Genomic DNA, 5349 nt, shown 5'->3' with positions numbered 1-5349 from the left:
GAGAACCGCTATCGACTACACTTAGGTCAGCAGCGTTGATAAGGTAGTGTGTGATCATACGCGGTCGCCGGCATAACTGTAAACATCCAGAGGTCCCCCGATAAGGTGCTCGGAAACAACGCTCTCTGTGTAAAGTAGGTCCCGTGGCAACCGGAGCAAGCGTAGCTTCTAACTACGCATGGTTGTTACAAAAGTATTTTAAAGCGTTATTTTTATGTGGTGACCTCGTGCAAGTAGTGGTTGCATTAAGCAAGCCATGCTTTACATAAATTGAGAAAAGTGAATTAGAATGCATGTCATTCGTGTGAAAACTAGGTACGGTACCAGAACACCTACTCCAGTATTGTCACTAAGATCGCAACGCGACTTGCGTATTTATGGCGAAGGCATGTGAGCGGGATTGTAGCCAACGGTGAACGCTGCCTTAGAATATTTCCTCTTATCCTCCCGAAAATGTGTAAGGTCAAAAATGAGGTCTCAGCGCAGAGAAAAACCTGATGGTGGAAGAGGTGCCTGCTGGAAGATGCATGTACTTAGGATAGACATCCGCCAGACATTTTATGTGCGATGGGTGAATTATCATTTCGTTGTAGTTTTTTGTGTTATGAAAGCGTATATGCCTATAAACGACGAAATTAAATATTGTAACGCAAGAGTGACATTAGGAAAAGCACGCATTTTCAACTACTTTATGTATAGTCAGAAGAGGATTGAAAGGTAGGATATGTTCTTACGACATAAGGATGGTAATGCGAACAACGACCACTATCACGGAGCACAGAATTAAACACATGGTTATAATATATCCCCCCTTCAACTTTGTATTTATTGTTTTTGAGCTTGCGAGCACCATACTAATATCAAAGACATTTATCCGGTATCCCAGTTGTAATGTCCTGTCTACGCTGTCTAAATGCCAAGTTGGAAGTCCATTGCTATCGGCTTTCCGCTTTAAAAAATTGTATTGAAAGATGTATTACAGGAAATAGGTGAATACTAATATCAAATAGCTTTATCCGCTATCCCAGTTGGTAATGTCCTGTCTATGTTGTCTAAATGTCAAGTTGGAAGTCTATTGCTATCGGCTTTCCGCGTACAAAATGAGTATTGAAAGCAATATTACAGGAAATAGGTGAATAATTCGATCATTCATGTTGTTCTTTTAGGATAATGTGTCTTTAGAAAAGACTGGTGACGGCAAAATTAATTCCAAAGCACTTTTTATACTTGTGGCATCATTACAGCATGGAGTCCACAACGTAGTTCCAGTCCGTCTTTAGGCCTCGCATTAACTTTCAGTGTGACAGAGCTAAAATGGTAAACCTGGTGAAGGTGAGTGAACTGCATATATATGGGTACTACGGTAGTGTAGCGACAACACCTTGTAATTACAGCGAAATTCTTCATGCAATTATTGTCATAATTGCTGCCCAGGGTTTTCTAAACATACACCTAGTTCCTGATTCCTATAAACTATGGAGCGGGAAATATATTGTAAACGTATGTGCCTGTAAATGTATAATGTAATGTAAACGTATGTCACGCCTGGCACGATGTGGCAGAAAGTAGACGTTAATGAGCCGTCCTTGCCTTTATTCCAGCGCGTTGAGTTCTTCCTCGTTTCGAATTTATACATAAGTGTTTTGAGAGTACACGTAGTCTTAGCGACCATGTTCAGTTAGTAAAAGAATCTGCAAAAAGACGCCTGCTAAGTTACTTTCTTTAATAACAATTTCTTGTTGGTTTGCATGCAAAAGTTTGTGGGTTCTGTGGCGTTTAGCAGAAGAAAATCAAGAGAGTTGCGAGTGGAATCATATAATTTATGCGAACAAGTCCGCAATTACCACCCAGAGGGGAAGAGGAAGAAAATATGAGACCGGACACGTCCATTTAGTCAAATCTCCGCGCGAAGAACGGGATGTGTCAGGATACTAGTGCAGAGTAAGCTGATGAAAGCGAAGTTTTGTATACTCCGCCGTACTATTCTTGCCATTTCTAGGAACATCCGACTGATTATTCAGGCAATAAATGTTCCCCTCATAATGCATGGCCAGGTTTCAAAGGTGTAAGATGCTTTTGAAAGAAAGGAATACGGTTTCTACATGGATCAAAATTTTTCCTTTTTAAGTTCAACGCCAGCTGTACCCCATAATGCCAGCTGTACCCCGTCAACGCCAGCTGTACCCCATAAAATTCCAGACGATGGTACGACCCTCCATCGTCATCGCATTCAATGGCTCCTTGAATGCCACCAAAGCTGACCTATACAACTTCATCTGGTCCTGCCACAAACGGAAACGTTATCGCGCATGTACATCCGCTACTAATTACCGCAGAACCCCCAAAATCGACTTACTCTTGATACCTCTACCCTCAAACTTATTGTTAAGAGCGGTCTTGCACGCGCACTATTGAGCTGCGAGTCTTCTCGTTAGGCCAACCTAGCCTAGAAACCCGGCTCATGCACTGTGTTGAGAACTATTCTATTTAAGAAGTCGCTAGAAGTAGACGGGAACATGCAATGGGACTGTGGAGGCCTCTTTTTGGAGTTGCATGTCCAGCTTGTTGTCCCACAATACTCTCCAGAAATTAGTTGAAAACCTTCCTTTCCACTAAAACTAACCTTCATCCTACACTGCTTCTATCGGAGTAGGGTTATTTGAAAAACATAACGGGGAAAAGTCTCATTGAACAGTGCCCTTTATAACGCCTTTATAAAACGCGGAGAATAAACTCTTTTGAGGAGTCCTTCACTCAAGCCGGCCGCATTCATTTCCACTATTTAGTGTTGTCGTGGAAGCGTTTGCAGGGATTTAAGGCTGGCTCTGATTTCTTGTATTTTATTATTCACTCACACTTTTGACTCGGGTGGGCCATATGGTGGCATACGCTTGCGTGTGTAACACCAAGTTGCACAGGCGCAATTTCGTTGACTCCGCTGGTCTCCTTGATAGTTGAATTCGGCAGGCCTTAGTACTGGCCTGCCGGATTAAGGCACGCAGTACCGGCAGTAGTAACGCTGGATCAGTATTAGTAACCAATTTTTTTTTACCACCGCATGCAGGGTTTCCACTGGTAATATCATGCCTTAGGTGTTGTCAGACATGCTGCGTAGTTCTTGGCGACTGACTCTTTAATATACCTAATTTCACTTTAGTAACCACTGCAGAATTTGACTGTAAATAGATGCTTTCGTTGCATTTGCATATTTCTATGGCTGCTATAAAGATAACAAATCTGTAGTGGCGGATGCACTGAGCCTTTGGGCAGCAAGACAACATTTTTCAGAATTCCATCAAACTTTTTTGAACCACAAAAATGGCGGCAATGATTTGATGAAACATCATGGTGTTCAATTCCCCTTCGACATTTGTTCAACGGAATACATTATGGAAACTGACTTTCCTGTATCGGGCCATGTCCCTGGGGCGTCGACGAAAATTTGGGTCCCCTTCAACGCTGTGAGGAGCATGACCAGCGGAGACGAGCGTAATAAACGCACGAAACAAAACACGTTTGTTTGTAGTTTGCACTTGAGCCCATTTTCTATCCCATTAGCCGAGTGAAACTTACAAGGACTACAGTTCTTTCCTAGTGGACGAAGATGGGGCTGTGCGCTCCCCTCGCGCGTTGTAGGCATCTTACAGTCTCTGTAACTCACGAACCCAAACCGCTCGACCATAGGGGACAACAGAAGGGGAGTCGCATTGGGCCGTGAGACGTCCATGTTTAAACGTGCCACCAGCACAGCGGACGTGTCGTTGATGAAGACTGGCAACCCAGCTGCACGTGCACGCCCGCCCGCCCCACTCCCGTATCCCCTCTATAACACACATAAACCGGCAACCGGTCACTTTCTTGTGCTTAAACGTTGAAGCCGCCATCAAAAATGTCCCTCCGAAAGCCTTTTAAGCTGAACAAGATCTATTACGCCCAGTCGGCGTTCCAAACCGGCCATTTGCTGTTTATCCGGGAATGATTCTCAGCTAATCGACCAGGTAAAACTTCAGCCGGCAACGGCGGCGGCCGCACGTTCCGCGGCAGTGGCATTCTGTTTGCGCATCGATTCGCGCTTTTAGAGGGCAAGCATAAGGTTTTCCGGTTCCCTTTCACCTCGTAGGCACCCTACGGTCTGTGTAATGCACCGACCGAGACCGTTTTATCACAGGGGACAGCAGAGGGAAGGTCGCGTTAGGCCTTGAGAGGCCCAAGTTTACATCTCCCACCAACACAATGGGTGTGTCTTCCGACCCGCCCCGGTGGCTCAGTGGCTAATGCGTTGGGCTACGGAGCACGAGGTCGCGGGTTGATTCCCGGCCGCGGCGGCCGCTTTTCTGATGGAGGCGAAAAGCAAAAACGCGCGTGTGTACGAGATTTTGGTGCCCCTTAAAGATCCCCAAGCGGTCAAAATTAATGTGGAGCCCTCCACTACGGCGCGCCTCATCGTCTGCGTTGCGTCGGTGCGTTAAATCCTACAATCAATCAATCAATCAATCAATCAATCAATCAATCAATCAATCAATCAATCAATCAATCAATCAATCAATCAATCAATCAATCAATCAATCAATCAATCAATCAGTGTCTCCCGTCTCAAGGACCGTCCACCCGTGCACACATATTCCTGGAAGCAGTGGTGTGCGTATGCTTAGATGTTAAGGTCACCGGCAAAAACATCGTTCTAAAATCCCTTCAAGCTGAACAAAAACTATTGGTTCACGTCGACGTTCCAAGCTCGCGAGTTGCTGCACAACCAGAATTCGGAGCTACTCGATAAGTTGCAACTTGAGGCGGCATTGGTGCGGCTCCTCGTTGTAGGGCTACTTCCTGGTGTTTTCACACCTACTCGGTCTTCCAGCGGGCAACAATGAAGCTTTCTATTTCACTCCCGGGTCGTAGGCATCTTACTACCTAGTCCAAACCACTCGAGAAGTACGCAGGAGTATGTCGAGCTGGGTGGCTTCGATGACATACTGCATACTGTCAAGCAAGCCAACAGACAGGGTAGTCAAAGTGCTGTTCACGCTGAACCATTCATTCATGGAGGGCAATGATTAAACCCACCTCAAGCCCCGAGGTTTCTTCGGCCAGGACGCGGAGGACCCACCTGAACTCATGCCACTCACTACATACCAAGATATTACCGATCCCTACAGACTCAGTGTGCAGAACACTTCTGTTGTCCCACCCACAACTAACAAAACCTAACTTGTGTAAACCACCACGTATCCGCACCCAACACTGATGCACCCGATGTTCCCAAATTAACACGAAGCCCAATGAAAATTCTGTACGTAGTCAGAAACAGTATCCTTGAATACACCCAGAACCCTGATTGGCCACCTCCAC

The sequence above is a fragment of the Haemaphysalis longicornis genome, unplaced genomic scaffold (assembly GCF_048455015.1).
Source record: "Haemaphysalis longicornis isolate Haplotype H1 unplaced genomic scaffold, Haemaphysalis longicornis Haplotype H1 scaffold_9, whole genome shotgun sequence".
NCBI lineage: Eukaryota > Metazoa > Arthropoda > Arachnida > Ixodida > Ixodidae > Haemaphysalis > Haemaphysalis longicornis.
The sequence above is the reverse complement of the archived record's forward strand: the minus strand, read 5'-3'. Positions refer to the sequence as shown.